Below are 17,315 nucleotides of genomic sequence, written 5' to 3' on the forward strand. Positions count from 1 at the left end.
ATATATGAATATATACTATCAATATTATAAACAATATAATATAGTGTATATTATATAATACACATTATATACATACATATATACACATATATATGTATACAGCATACACTGTATATATATTATAATGTACAGTATGTGGTAAAATATATAGAAATATTTTTGTTATATATTATGGATAAGATATTATTTATGGTTTATATAATAATTTAATAAATAATATTATTTAATATTTAATATAGTATATTGCATATAATGAATAAGCCATACTATATGTTACATATATTGCTATATAAAATATAGTGTATCATATATAAGGAATATATAACATTTAGGTCAAAAGCTAACATTATTGATATGTATGCATTCATATGTACATACACATTCTTATGTGCTATTTGCAAATATTACTCTCAAAGTTCTACCTCTAAGCAGGATCTTTCATTTATTACCTCAGGAGTGTATTCAACAGTGACAGGAAAGAAAAAGGGGTCAAGTACGTGTTTCGGAACCACTCACTTGAGTTTGAATCCTGATTAATCTACTCATTAGCTGTACAAGCTTCACCAAGTTCCTTGTTTTCTATAATCCTAGTTAGTTTGTGAACTAAATAAAAGGATGCACTGAGCCTAGACAATCAATAGTTCTTGGAACAAAGTAAGAACCTCTTTAAGAAAATAGTAGTCTATTATTTTGTCATGGGTTTCTAATTTAAAGAACAGAATGGTATGAAATACTTTCAACAAACAAGAGAATTACTAGTACCAAGGGAAAGGTAGTTCAAGGAAGACAAACGACCTCAGATTTAAATTCATAATAATCAGAATGTTGAATATTAATCAAGCCAAAATTATTATGCAACAATTTTAGGAAAATGAGGATAGGAGATAGAAAATATATTGCTCTGTGGTTTTGAAGTGGTCAAAAATGTTACATAAATGGTCAAAGTTTAATGTTTATCAAAAGAAACAACTGAAAGAGTAAAGTTGAGCACCTCCTTGCGTTAAAGCTTGAAGGGTAAAGGAGAGAGGAAAATGCTATTTTTTCATATGTTTTAGAAAAATCCTTCAATTGCTCAAAGTAAAAGGAAAGTTGAAATTGGAGAAGAGAGAGAGTAAAACAGAGAAGGGAAGCTGGGCACTGGTGGCTCTTACTTGTAATCATAGCTACTCAGGAGACCGAGATGTGAGGATAGTTCAAGGCCAACATGGGCAGGAAAAGTCCATGAGACTTTTATTTCTGAATAATCACCAAAAAGCCGGAGGTGTAGCTGTGGCTTAAATGATAGAGTGTGAGTCTTAAGCAAAATAGCTTAGGGATATCCCCCAGGTCCTGAGTTCAAGGTCCAAGACCAGCACATAAAGGGAGAAAAAAAAGATTATTAGAAAATAATCTCTTTAATCTGGATTATAATTAGATATTTAATTTAATTTATACAAATACCATTTGTAGAATGGCAGCATATACTTATTTAATTCAAAGTATAAACAACAAAAGAATTTAATATTTGTTGGTAATATAGCAAACTGAAATTTTAAATTTGATTTTGTAAAGGTGCTTGGAGTTTTAGTTCAGATGCTTTACTTTGAGTAAAGATATAAAACAAAATCCTCATATTGTGGTGATATGTGGACAGTGAAAGTTACATTGCTTTATGTCTTGTTTTCATTCAAATAGAAATAATTTTATTTTTTGCCTCTTTTTTTCTTCTTTGACCCTGAAATTAGTGAAGAAGTATATTGTTTTGTTCCAAATATTTGATTTTTCTGTAAATGTCAATTAGGTCAGATTTGTGGATAATGTTCCTAACACCTTTATTTTGTTTACTTAATTTTTTGCCTGTAAATTATTAATGACTGGGGATGCAGCTCAATAATAAAATATGTGCTTCGCTCACTCACAATTCTGGGTTCAATTTCTTTACAGGAAGTAGACAAATAATAGACAAGTAGAGAGAGATAGCATAATCTGTACATATGATTGCAACTTTGTGTATTTTTGTATTTTGTTCTGCTGTTATGTAATGTTTGAATCCTGTACCTCAGTGAATTTTTAAATTAGGTATGCACTTTTCTATTTGAAAGGCTTTTTTGATGACCTGATCCCATTTATCATTATAAAATGACTTACTCTATTCCTGACAATATTCTATTTTTTTTGTAATGGTAGTAGTATTGGAGATTGAACTCAGGGACTCACACTTGTTAGGTGAATGTTCTTATTAGCCCTCAGTCTATTTCCTCTTCTATAAACAGAACTATTCTTTTAAAAACTAGTATCCCCATGTTTATTTTTAGCACACTTTATGTGTTTTATACTTAAAGTATGTTTCTTGTAGGTGCAATTTACTTAGCATTTCCCTATTCTCCATCTGGTACATTCTACCTATTTAATTGTGGTGTAATGTATTACTTACATTTATTCTGTTATTGATATGTTTTAGTTCAGGCCTATTACCTTGATTTTTGTTTTCCCTTTGTCCTATCTGGTATTTTTCTCAATATTGGATGAGTAGAATATTTTTATGTTTTACATCATTGCTTCATTGAGTAGGTATACATGTATCATTGCTTTGTTGTTTCACTGGTTGCTTTGTCATTTTACAGGTCGCTATATGGTCTAAAGCAGATACATTTAAATGATCACATTTGACATTCAAATATTATCATACAATTTCATATATAATAACACTTAAAATAGTATCCTGTTTCTCTCTTCTTTGGCTTTGGGTTATTTTTGTCATATGTTAAATATTTAACTATGTTATGTATCTCAGAATATATCTTTATAATATATTTTTAGTCAATCATCTTCTCGATATTTTTAGAAACATTTTATATATTTGTTCATGTCATTATTATACCCAGTAGTCTTTTTTCCATTGTATAGGTCCTTATACCCAGTTGATATCATTTTCTCTATTTTTGGAAGCCTTTCTTCCAGGATCAATACCACCTTTCTTATATTTGGAAACTCTCTATTTTGCCAATGCCTTTAGGATGGAAAAGGCCAACACACTCTTCTTGTCTGTGCTATTTCTGACAAGGAATACACCGATGCCACACCTTTGTTTCTCTGTAGGTGTGTTTATTTCCAAGCACTTTTCGAAGTTTCTCCTTATTACACTTTGCAGACATTTGATTCATGTGTGATTTGATGCACCATGAGCTTCTCTGTCTTAGGCATGGTAAATAATGGGTGTCCACTTCTTGTTGAAGATAACTTCTGAAACTGTCCATATATGATATTAATTACTTTTAATATCAGTACTTGTAGGTACTATCGATGCACCCCTTACTTGGCTATTCATCTATGTCAACTCTTATGGATCCTCGGGCTCTGGATTATTTAGCTAAATTTATACTTCCTTTGTCCTGCCTGTTTCCCATCTTCAGACGTGATCTTAGGGTCCTGGCATACTTAACTTCTGGTTATAGACATGGAATGAGTTTTGTTCATGATGAAAATATTCCTGCACAAAGAAAATCTTATCAGATTTAGCAAGTTGTCTGGTTAAAACTTCTCAGGCTGTCTCAGTTTATAGATAAAAATATGACAACAACAATAAAAAAAATCAAGGTCAGCAAAGTTTAATTGAATTTCCTAACATCACAGAGATAATTAATGTCAAATATAGTAATCAGAACCAAGTTTTCTACATGCTAATTGAAATTTCTTTTCTCAAATACGGCTGCAAATATTTAGACAGTTCGCTAGGTGAGTTACATAATAATGTTCCTGGTTGAAAGCCCTCACCACTCTAATTATTATGTCGCTGGATTGTTTTTAATAAATTAGATCCGGGTAGCAAGAAATATAGTACAAGTCACCTTTCAAGATTTTTCATACTACCACTTCTTCATATCACATGAAAATCTATAAAGGAGACCAGCAAGAAACCCTGCTTTTATTCTTTTCCTTAACTCCTTCTTTTCTTGTGAAGAGCTGTGATGGGTATCAAACTTACAGGACTTATTTCTGCCACTGGAATCTCCATGGTTCCATGCTGTCTCACTAGTATGTGTCAGAAGAGCCAGTGACTCATACTGCAAATTGTGCAGTGCAGGTCAGCATTTTGTCCAATTTGAGAAAACACATCCAGTGAGGACCTTTGAACTTCCTGTGGTCTCTTGATGACAATGCATATATGGGTTAGTCATAAGGTTAATGTTTGTGACATTCTTGGGGAAGGGTGGAACTCCAGACCACAACACTTACTTTCTATGCCAGAAGCCTAAGGAGATCAGGAGACCGTAAGTAGGAATTGAACAATGGTAATCAGTTAGTCTCCACCTGGATTAATTCCGGTAGATCGGGAAACACACAGATCCTGCAGACCTTCCCTGTCACCTCCCAACTTTTCACCTGGACAGTGTGGGAAGATAACACTTGTGTATGGAAGGCACAGAGATGGGGTTGGGCCTAAGCCTATGTCTCCCCACAGCTGAGTCGTTACATGAAAGAACCTCCATTGACTATAGAATGTCTCTGTAGATTCACAAGAGAAATACGGCAGAAACTTTTCCTATGCCATAGTGGATGTGACTGTCCATAACCAATAGTAGGTCTGTATTAAAGAAAAAAATAGAGTTGATTCCAGTGGCTCATGCCTGCCATGCAAAATAGTCAGGAGGCTGAGATCAGGCAGAAAAGCTCACTAGGTTCCATCAACAACTAACCAGAAAGAAATGTCGATGCATAGCCCAAGTGCCAGAGCGCCAGTCAAGCAACGTGAGGCTTTTGTGTTCAAACCTCACTACTGAGAAAAAGGGGAAACAGAAAAGAAGCTAGATCATCAAAGGAAAATAGAGCAATTATGAAATAAGAAATGACTGAATCTGGAGTACGTAATAGTCTTCTTTTAGGCATGTATACACATACATGCTTGAGAAAATTTCTTGTCTGTAGGCTTGGTTTATTTCCTACTTCTTTTTGTTCATTTTAAAATTTAATTAGGATTAATGTTGGCTTCTGCAGCATAAATATCAGAAACCTTATTTGTTAATATTCCCCTAACACTGTCAATGGCAATGTAGTAATTTCATAAATACCAGCAATGTGCCAAGCACTACCTAAGTCCTTTAAGTCACTTCTGAGTTGACAGTACCCTATTTTTTTCGGTTGAGCAAGTAAAATTTCAGAGAGGCTAAGTAATTTGCAGGAGGGCACAGAGCTGGCAGGTGACAGTCAAATCTCTGATATGAATGTCCTTGCTCATGTTCTTATTAGAATTGTAGCTGAGTCTGAATTATTGCTTCCTTCTCTGTCTTTGTTCCGTATGCCAAAAACAGTCATCATTGTTATAATCTTGGAGCTGCTTCAAAGACAGGGTGGCCCTGCAGGTTCAACCACAGTTTGAGAAAAGCAAACAGAGTGAGCATTTTCAGCCTTTTTATGGGTCTTTTCATCTTCAAAGTCTTTTGTGAATATTAAACAATTAATCCCACTGGAAGATCTTGGCACTGGGGAAAGTAGAGCTTCCATTCAAGTGGATAAGTTCCTCTTGCTGTTGGGGAAATTTTGCCTTTTAGATTTTGCTTCTGAAGCCTGAAAGACTTTCCAGAGTCATGAAGTACATTCCATTTTCATGTCTCTCCCCAGCGGATGAGAGAGTTGCCAGGATGTCTCAGCACAGAGCTTTCTAAGCATCTCGGAGGAGTGAGAAAGCCTTGTTGGCACTGCTCTCTGAGTCTACACTCATGTGTGTGGACATGTGCACACACACATTGAATTATGTTGTGCAAACCCACAGTTAGAATAAGAAATATGAGATGCTGATAGGGGATGTGCAGTGCTCAGTGCTTGTGGACTATTTTGACATAATGGTCCAGTGAGAGTTCTCCATGGTGGCTGAAGTCACCTCAGGTGCTTGTTCAAACCACTGGTCCCAGGACCTTGCAGTTCCGATCCTTGGTTTTTGAGGTGTCTGAGAATCTACAGTTTGTAATGATATGTCCTTTCATACTTGAAATTTTACCATTATCAGTCATGTTTGCACAGAAGTTGTGTGTGAGAATAATTGGTTCCAGATGCAGGCTATCCTTGTTTGAATTTCTGCTTTTCCGTTTGCCATCTCTGATAAGTTTCCTGACTAAAAAAAGTAAATAAGAAATCACTCACTGAAAAATTCTTCAAATAAAATTCACTTTGTACATTAAAAGGATAAAGGTAAAAATTGCAAAAGCTAGGTATAAATAAAATGCAAAGATGAATCAAAAGAAGATTAAATGCCTCATTTTTGCAATTGCTTTAAATGTTTTATAAGTTTAAAATAAATTAAAATATTATTAATTAAAAATAATTATAGGCAAAACAATAATTACTAAATATGGAGCATAAGGCAAGGCCTTATGATAGCTAGTTGTAGTCCATTTACAGAAAAATCTGGTGTGTAGGTGAGTAGGGAAAGTCAGAGAGAGGGAGAGACACCTTACTTATCCTTCAAAAGATGGGCAGGATTTACTATATAGCAAACAACTTGCAGAGGAATCTATGAAGAGAGAAGAAAAAGATAATAAAGATGGCTGAAGCTGGGCACGCTGGCTTAGGCCCGTCATCCTAGTTACTCAAGAGGCTGAGATCTGAGGATCAAGATTCAAAGCCAGCCCGGGAACTAAAGTCCCTGAGATTCTTATCTCCAATTAACCAGTGAGAAAAGAGGAAGTGGCTCTGTGGTTCAAGTCGTAGAGTGCCAGGCCCAGAGTTCAAGCCCCACACAACCCCCCCAAAAAGATAGATGATATTTGGAAATGCAAATATATAGTATTATGAAGAGTAATCAGAGTCTGAAGAGAACAGTCCAAAGAGAACTAGAAGATCCAAGCTAACACACATTTGATTTCGGTACTACCAGCAATAGAAGATCTTAGAAGAAGCCCTGGTTGTCCTGGCCATGGAATTAGAATGTTCCATTCAAATTCTCCGCTTCACTAGCCTGCATGAAGGCTTGAAATGCCTTCTATACCGACGCACCTGGAAGAACTTGCATCATTGCCAGAAGGTGCTTCTAGGGGCGATGAAGTCTGGCCAAGTATCTCGTACAATATTCACAGCTTGGACTTTTCATGTAAACCCTCCTGCTACTTTAAGATAGTGTCTGCTGCTGTTATTTTATTCTCACTATCCTCTTTTCCTTTACCTGTGCTGTTTGATTTTGACTAATTATTCCTTGATATCTTATGCTTGCTCCCTTCTCCTGCTTTTTAATGTATATGTATTTAATTACCAGGTGGCATTTTAGAGACATCATGGTTCTGTAGACAATTGGTTGAAAAGGGAAAAGCTGAATGCTGTAACGTGAAAAAGAAAGGTGTTAGAGCATACAGGAAGTAGTGAGAGTGTTGTGAAGGGCTTGAAAGGAAAGGAGCAGGTGATTTGAAGTAGTAGCTAGCATGCATGAGAGCCAGGATGAAAGAATGCAGCTGGGGGTCTGTGTGTCACCAAACAGTTAGCATATGTTCTGAGAGCAACTGCAGCCATGTGGAGTCTTTAAACTACATTTGGAATTGAATTTCCAGACTCAGTAAATTTACAATATGTGTGTTCAACCCATCCCTATTCTTCCCCTCCTCAGCTCAATGAAGTAGCTCAATAATTAAATCCTAAAAGGCTTTCAGGATTTGTTTTGTTGTTGAGACGCATCTGCTGCATGTTGGAGGAGCCCCGTCCCAGCAGATGTTTTCCTTTGGCTTGTTTATCTATGGTAATGCATAGCTTAAACTTCCTCCCCTGCTACGGGTGTAACATGGAAACCTTTCCACAGTATCCCTTTCACTCTTCCCCTGGTGGTTCCATAACCAATATATGCAGGGCAGCTAATTGTACCCCCTCCCAGGCCCCACAGCAATGCACTGATGCAAAACAAGGCCAGCCAATGGCTTACAACACCGTGGCATGGATGCTCCTCTGCACAGCTTTCTCTTCCATTGAAAATAAAGTTTCTGTCACGAATGCACAGAAGCTGAAAACCAAGAAAGGAAGGAACTGTGACCCTTCTTAATACCCCAATATGGTACAGTATCTTCTTCGAAAAATTACTTGATGGATCTCAGTTAAAGCAACCCCCACCCCCGCCTCCCCGCAAGGAACGTGACGTTAGAGGATGTTAACAAACAATAGATAGGTAGAAGTGAATGATGGACCAAGGGCGAGCATATTCATCCAATTTAGACTAGATTGGGAGCTGTGGAACAGGCAGACAGGCTTCTATGCGTTGTTCGGGACAGGAAGGAGAAACTTACTAAGTATGGGGAGACATTAGTTGTCTCTCAATTACTGAACTCCCTGTGAAGTGTTACTAGGGAGACCCTAAGAGAGAGATTTGCTTTCTAGTTATGAATGGAGATAGTCAAGGTTATATCAACTCAATGAAAAGACACAACAGTCATCTTTGCAATACAGATGAGGACTATGGCCTTGGCACTCTGCTTGATCTCATATGACATATAGATGAGGGAGGAAGAAAAGAAATCTTCAGTTATCAAGTAAGATGTAGTGGAGTAGCATGAAAGACCATGAAGGCTATTTTTAGATGCCTTGCGGTGTACTGATATTAAAATTAAAAAGAGCTTTATTCATTTATATTGAGATGATATAAATATTTGTTTCCATTTGGTATAGCATTTAATATCACAAACTCCCCAGAAAGTAGGATTTTAATCATGGTTGAATTTCCTTAAGACAAAGTAGCTTATATTTTGTCAATCAATGTCTCCTTATAGAAATCTTATAGAAAAAGGAGTTAGCCTATTTTTGTTCCTGTGGAAAGGATTCCTTTTCGTCTCATGCCTCTATATTTACAGAATGCTTTTTCCCCTGGAAGAAAATAAAACAGGTTTATTACATGATATGTTTACATGTGTGTATGAATATATATATATACATTCCTCTAGCCACCTAAAATTTACATCACAGTCTCAAACATTCAAATGCTTAGAATATTTGTAAGTTTATTCTTCAGATGTAAACATCATCCAAATATTGGTAGGACAGTCCTCACCAAACTTGAGTGATTGTTTTCTTGTCACAGTTGTACATTCTTTTGCCTTTGCCTTTTCTAGTTTGCTCCACAGTCCTGATTTGATTTTTCATGTCTGTTTCTGTCTGCTTTAAATTGAAAAGAAGTTTCTCTTTAAGTCTCCAGCTTAATTATTAATTGGGCTGTTATTTCTCCAGTATTCATTTTTGGGGGTTAAGTTTTGGAGTTCCAAGTATATTTTGACAGTTAGACTCTTGATCAATGTAACAGGAGGGAAGACCAGAAATGAACCCAGACTTATAGCCATTTAATATTTGATCAACAAGCCAAAAATATGGTTGGAAGAAAGATAGCCTCTTCAAAATTGGTGCCAGAAAAAAAATGGATATCTATATGCAGAAAACTGAAGCTAAATTCTTATGTATCACCTTGTACCAGAATCAATTCAAAATGTAACATGATCTCAATGCAAAGCCAGGAATCATGAAAATATTACAGGAAGGGGAAATATTAGAGCTCTCAGGCATAAATTGAAATTTTTAATAAATATACAGAATTATAACAAATCACAAAACAAAGAAATGGTATTGCATCAAACTGCATGGCAAAGGATATAGCTAGCAACCCTTGAGAGAAGATTTTTTTTTTACCAGTTATATATTAGACATTTGTTTTTTAGTTCATCCAATTATATAAAAATTCAATTAAAATTTTTTATTTAGTTATATTGCTGCTTCAATCTATTTCTTGGAGACATTTTCTATTTGGTAAATAGAAGCAACTAGTATTAATATGTTTAATAAACATTTTTTAATCAGTCATGGGGGTTTGAACTGTGGTCCTGGGCACTGTCATTGAGCTCTTCAGCTCAAAGCTTCTGCCTTACCCCTTGAGCCACAACGCCACTTCTGGTTTGCTGGTGGTTAATTGGAGATAAGAGACTCACGAACTTTAGTGCCCAGGCTGTCTTTGAACCACAATCCCTCAGTTCCCAGCCTTCTGAGTAGCTAGAATTACAGGTGTGAGCCACCGCACCCAGTTCAATAAACATTTTTATTGGTTTGTTCTGTTGAATATTCAAAGTGATGTTTATTTTTTTTGGTGGGGAGCATGTGACTGAACTGTGCCTTGGTGCTGTCCCTGAGCTCTTCAGCTCAAGGCTACCAAGCCCCATTTCCCATTTTCTAGAGGTTAATTAGAGATAAGAGTCTCAGGTCATTTTGTGCCAGGGCTGGCTTTGAACCTTGATCCTCAGATCTCAGCCTCCTGAGTAGCTAGGATTACAGGCATGAGCCACCATGCCTGGCTTGGTGTTTAACTTTTTTAAGTTGCAATATATCATCTCCAAACACATGCCCTATATTTTCTTAATTCTGTCTACTCAGCTTTGAATGGCATAAGCTTGGGAGTCTTCTAATACATGGACTTCTCTCAACCTCCTATCCATTTGTCTAATGCCAGATTCTCACCTTCAACTTTTAGCTAGAAGGTAAAAAGGAAGAGCAAGGTTCCAGCCCATTTCCTGATTTCTATGGTATCTTTAGATGCCCTGGGTCTGTTTCATTAAGCTGAGTTCCTCTGTATACATAACACATATATTGCACAATCTTCATAATCCTTAGCCTTTTGTTGCATTAAATTAATCTTACAATTATTAAGAATCTTTCACAAATTCAATCTTTGTTTGAGGGAAGATAGGCTTTTTTTTTGTTCTATGTCTTCGTAGACAGCTTGAGAATCGAAGGACAAGGCTATATTTGGAGCTGCTGGAATGCCAGATGCCAGTTTTAACTGGAAGCTACCCAGCAGTTAGCATCTGTTTAGGCTTGGGATGTCATTGATGACATGCATACAAATAAACTTTTAGAGTACAATCCATTCATAATGTACATCATCTGATTTCTCTCAGATATGTCTATGTTTTGATTCTGTATAAAACGTTGCAAAGTGTAATTTTAAAAAATGTTGTCATCTTAATTTTGAAGGTGAGAAAAGGATAAAGGAAAAGAACTGCATTCTGCCACACATGTAATTCTCTCATAAATGTAGAGGGAGGGAAAGTGCAGTTAGAGAATAATACATGTGAGGAGACAACCACAACGATGTTATTTTCCATTTTAAAAATACAATAGATACAATGTTGAACAAGTTAGTTTTGACCTTAAGTTTAGTCTATGTGATACATGTGTGGCAGGACAAAAATAAAGAGTGGTGGAAAGAGCTAGAAGCTAGTGGCTAAGGCCCGCAGTCTTAGCTAAAATCTGAGGATTGTAGTTCAAAACCAACCAGGACAGAAAAGTCGATGAGTTTCATCTCCATTAACTAGCAGAGAACTAGAAGTGGAGCTGTGGCTCAAGTGGTAGCACACCAATCCTGTGACAGAGCTATGAGTCCTAATCCTTGAGTTCAAGCTCATTTTAGGCCCTAGTACCTGCACAAAACGGTGGGTTGTGCGAAGAACCAGGAAGTTGATGTTAGCCACACATAAGACATGATCTTCCAGTGTCCTGAGTTTCTGATTAGCGACTTCTAATGAGACAGAAGAGTAACTTCATAAAGAGAATGGTCACTAACATTTATAAAGTGGTACAAGGGACTGTCTTGCTATACAAATGACATTATGTAAGCACTTTTCTAGTGAATCATGTTTGATAGGGCCTTCTTTCTTGGCTAGCAGGCAACAGATACCCATATCACAATTAGGAATATATGAAGAGAAGATGACAATGCTCTTTTCAACTCTGTGTGCTTGTGTGTGTGTGTGTGTGTGTGTGTGTGTGTGTGTGTGTGTGTGTGTGTGTGTGTGTTTGGTGCAAGCAAAAAGCAAAGAAAGCTTACTTTATTCTCCTAGTTCCATTTGGGTCTATGGTACTGATATTATACTGAATATGAACTCTTAAGGCATTAAGTCCACGATCTGACTTGATCCATGGGTATATTGACTATTGATACATCCATGGCTGAACATCCCTGACTGGTAATGACAAGAGATGAAAAACCCCAAACACAGCTGGCCATTTCACATTTCTTCCTACCTGTGCTGATTCTTTGTGGGCAGGAGCCACCCCCTGGGAAAGTTTGGAAGCTGAAGTGGAATTCATTAGCTATCTTGACTGTGAATTCAGTGACAGCCACTCTTGCTGTGAACTCAATTGTTTTATATACACATTAGTGCTCTCATTACACCTACCATGGAGGCTTATTGTACATTAAAGTTGGTAATAGAGTCAAACAGGCAAGTGCCAATCTTCACATTAGAAGATCACTGATGTGTTAAAATCTATTTTAATGTTACAGTTTCTGCTACCAAGTCCACCACAGCATCCCTGCAGGATTCATGTCACACACCAAAAGTGCTATAAAACATATCCACAAAAATGACCACAGGTCTCCCAGCCCCTGTGCTTTCTGAAGGCAGGAAGCATATGTAAGTCGTAAGCAAGATGAAATAGAATTGAAGAAAAACCCCAATATCCTCTGTTCTTCTTCCATAGAACACTTTGGAAGTCCCAAAAGTGAAGTAACGCCCAAGAGAGGTCACAGAGTTGGGTGCTAGTAGCTCATGTCTGTATGCTAGCTACTCAGGAGGCTGAGATTTGGGAAGGCGTGGTTTAACACTAACCTGGGCAGAAAAGTTGGCTACACACTATTTTCAAAATGACAAGCAAAAACCCATGCGGGTAGTGTCAGCCTTGAGTTAGAATATTGGGTGAGCATGAGGTTGAGTTCAAATCCTGATACTAGTTCTTCAAATTTCCTTGTGTCTAGTTATAAAGATACTAATCCACTTCAAAGAAAACAAAATCAAATATATGAAAAAATAGAACATCACTTATCTTCTATTTTCAATTAGGGAATTACCTTTAGAAGGTGTTCTTCTCATTATAAAAATACTTTTACCCACAGCCAGGCACCGGTAGCTCATGCCTGTGATTCTAGATTCTCAGGAGGCTGAAATCTGAGGAGCATGGTTTGAAGCCAGCCCAGGAAAGACAATCCATGAGACTCTTATCTCCAATAAATTACTCAGAAAAAGCTGTGAGTGGTGCTATGACTCATGTGGTACATAAGCCCAATGAGGCTTAAAGATAGCGCCTGGGCTCTGATTTCAAGGCCCCAAACCAGCAACACACACACACACACACACACACACACACACACACACACACACACACACACACACGCTCTCACACACACAGAATCCCTCCTCCCCCCATGCCTCTCCCTGTGAAAGCAGAAAGAATCACTGGACTGTGTCATTCCATCCCCATACCACCAGGTTAGTCACATACCTGTCCAGTACTGTTTTCCACATGTGGTGTCCATTTTTATAGAAAAATAACTTGGAATGGGATGTCACTGAAACGCTCTTAATGGTCTGAGAAGTATAGGTCGCCTCACTGAATGAATGATCTCTGAGCACCCAAGTACTAAATGAACAGGACACAGAGCCTCTTCCAACTACAAAAAAAGCTGTCCAGGCCAGCCAACCCCTTTGGCCCCAATGTGGCAAGAGTTAGTACAAGATTTTCTCACTTTGTGTGCCCAAGGCAGTACTGCTGGTTCTTGCACACACACACATCTCAGTGACAGGGATGTCTACATCCACTCTTCTATTACCGATGTTTAATCCATGTTTAAGTAAGTCAGAGGCTTCAGCTGTGTAATGGACATGCAAATATTTGGTTTCTGTGACCAATGATATAATATGTATTGTATATTTTCCACTTAGCACTCACTTAAAAGAACCCTCTAGGAGGCAGAAACTCATGAAATTCATTTCACAGATACAGAATATACAACTCCAAGAGAACAAAATATTTGTCTCATTTCACACATCTCCTTAGTGGTACTATCCAAACAGTAGCCTACATTTTTATATTAAAGCTTTGTTCTTTATCTTCCCACATTGCTGCTTCATTGTTTTGAGACAGAGGTTATCATTATTTCTACCCCCTTCACAAAAGTTGTTTGGTCATGAAATAAGTTTTCTAGGGATCCTAATGATTTTAATTTGAAATCAGAAATCAGTGAGGTAGGAAGCCAAACAACTGAGCTGCAGAGGGTTGCAAAATGATAGAAGAAAAAAATGGAATGTGTCTGGGCTTTATGCCCATTCCTGGAATCATTCAGAGGGTGTGGGGTGGGAGGAGGGAAAGAGAGAGAGAGAGAGAGAGAGAGAGAGAGAGAGAGAGAGAGAGAGAGAGAGAGAGAGAGAGAGAGAGAGAGAGGGGGGGGGGGGAGGGAGGGAGAGAGAGAACACAGTACAAATCTATTTTACTGCTAATGCATTTTAACTCACTTTTAATTCAGCAGCAAATGGAAGCATCTATGATTCTTCACAGATCTAACATCTCATTACTCCTCCAAAGTACCATTGGCTGGCAGCTTTAATCATTGTTGGCATGGATCTGGTGAAATACAGAGCATCCTAATACAATTTACATTTATTTCAAATTATCATTTAATTCTTCTGATATTTTCCACATGGTGAACTTGTCCATGTTTTTATGTAAAATCTCTGGGAATTTCAATTTTATAAATAATATTTAGTGCTACTCTTTCTTAATTGAAAAATAATATATGGGGCACTGAAAGACATTTGGAAAACACAGAGATTATTAATAAACATCATTGTGGTACAACCATCTAGAGATAGACAATTAAGTGTATGATGTATAATCTTTTACTATAAACATATATACATTTTAAATAAAATTGAGGTCATATTTTCTATACCAATTACAAAACCAGCCTTTTCATCAGTAGACTTTGAAAACACTATTTTTAAAAGCTGCATATGTAGTTGCATAATTTTAAGCACTTAAATTTTTATTGTATGTTTACACTTTTCTAACTTTTCAACTCTTGTACTTTTACTGCTAATGTACTACTGCTCATAAGATTTTTTTAATATATTTTTTCTCTGAGAAATGCTTTTGGCTACAAGTTTGGAACAACTAATAGTGTTTTACATAATGCATCCACTTTCTCACTCTAACAAGATTACAGAAGATAAGTGATAACAAAGAGTGATAACAAAGATGCAGGCTTGTTCTTTTCTAAACCTGCAATGGCCCTTGCCTTTTCTACTTATGTTTTGGAAGTCATTATTAAAGTATGATAAAATTGTAGCTCTAGGTATCACATTGGTACTTAAGGCAGGAATAAATGAAAGGCAATGATTTTAGACACATTCCAGCAAATTTCCAGTAATATATTATTGGCTGTATCTATGAAATATGTTCATTCTTGGTAGAGAGAAGCCTAGCAAAGTCTCTTCTAACCACCATTTTGAGTGTGGTCCATGGAGAAAGTTGTTGGAAATAGATATTAGGCTGGTTAACAGGGTCTACTATATGCCTCTAAGATAAAACATGAATTTTCCCTGTATCAAAAGTTCTTAGATGAAATAGCTTTAGAATGGTATTTTTTCTGATGTAAATTTAATGTATATGCATTACATAAATAGATGAAAAACTCAGAAAATCATAAAGTAGGAGACACTTGGCCTATACTGGATGAGACAAGTCTACATTGAGGCAGAGCAGGGGGCTCATCTAATAGACATGATAAGTAATCCCTACATGAACACAATAGAAAGAGACCCAAGTTCAATTTGCCCAACTCTTCCTCAACTTTTGTCAGATAAATGATATCTCATTGATAAAGAGGGAAGAAAGATTAAAATAAATCAATGGGTATTATGCTACGTGTAGTAATAGAGTTGCATGTAATAATAAAAATGAAGAGTGGAAGTAGTTCTGTGGGGGAAAGAAACAAATCCAAAGGTTCTTAAAAATACAAAGTGAGGGGCCGGGAGTTTGGCCTAGTGGTAGAGTGCTTGCCTAGCATGCACGAAGACCCAGGTTCGATTCCTCGGTACCACATACGTAGAATAAATCCAGAAGTGGTGCTGAGGCTCAAGTGGTAGAGCTCTAGCCTTGAGAAAGTCCAAGGACAGTGCTCAGGCCTTGAGCTCAAGCCCAGGACTGGCAAAAAAAAAAAGAATATAAAGTGATTCTGGAATTGAATTTTAAAGTTGATTTGTTTTCCTGTTGGGTGAATGCAGGTTGCACTGACAAGAATAAAATGTTTGAAAATCAGAAAACGGTGTGAAGGAGATATGGAGAGGTGAAACTAAAGAACACACACTGGAAATTTCATGGAAACGAGGTAATAACAGATGGCAAAATTTGAGAAAGAGAGATTTAGTAGTAACAAAGAATGCCGGAAAAGATAAATCACAAAGTTCTGCAAAGCACAGAAGGGAAGCGACCACTGTCCTCTGCCTTGAGAGCCTGCAGCAGTCCTGACCTGGAGATGAAATGGAAAGGTGTCTCCATCAGAGACTGCTGGTTCTTTTAGGTGCCCCAAGACCAGCAGCCAGTTTAAAAAAACCATTAAACACCCAGTGCATCTTTTCTAGAAATCTGTTGTTTTGAAAACATCCGAATGTGTGCAGAATTGTCCTGCTCTAATGGAGACTTACTTGCCTACAATATTTTGACCCATTTCCATTCTCATCACCAGATTTGGGAAGTTAATGTATGCTGTATCATAGTAATTCCAGACAGCTGCTTTTAAAACTATGATCTTACGTGCCAGTATTCTGAATTTTTTAAAGTCCCAGTGATTAGGTGGTGGCTGGGCATGTGAATCTCAGACTTAATGTGTGGTTTCCTTCCCTTCTTTAACTTTAAAATATAGAACAGTCTGTATTTTATATTGTCACTTGATATTGTCCCTGGATAGTTTCTTTGTTTTCTACTTGGACTCAGAAATCTTTCTACTTCTGACAGAGGCCCAAATCATGAAAATAGAAGGGAGTCTTTCATATTACAATTTGAGGTATATAACAGAGATAATCTTTTAAATTAATAAGAACCAACAGATATGAACAAAAATACTGTGCCTGGCCACGGAGTTTGGCCTAGTGGTAGAATGCTTGCCTAGCATGCATGAAGACCTGGGTTTGATTCCTCAGTACCACATATGTAGCAAAAAAAAAAAAAAAAAAAAAAAAAAAAAAGCCAGAAATGGTGCTGTGGCTCAAGTGGTAGAGCCCTAGAGCCTTGAGAAAATCCAGGAACAGTGCTCAGGCCTTGAGCCCAAGCCCAGGACTGGCAAAAAAAACAAAATTAAAAAAAAAACTGCTATATCCTTAGTTTTGGTACATGGGGTCAAACTTTTTCTAGAAATGGCTAGACAGTAAATGTTCTCAGCTTAGTAGCCCACCTGATCCCGACACTACTCAATCATGCTCCCTGTCACACACAGCCAATTTAGAAACTCACGTGTGTAGTTGTAATCCAATAAAACTTTTCACTAAATGAAATTG

Source organism: Megascapheus bottae, chromosome 9 (assembly GCF_031878675.1).
Source record: "Megascapheus bottae isolate mThoBot1 chromosome 9, mThoBot2.hap1, whole genome shotgun sequence".
NCBI lineage: Eukaryota > Metazoa > Chordata > Mammalia > Rodentia > Geomyidae > Megascapheus > Megascapheus bottae.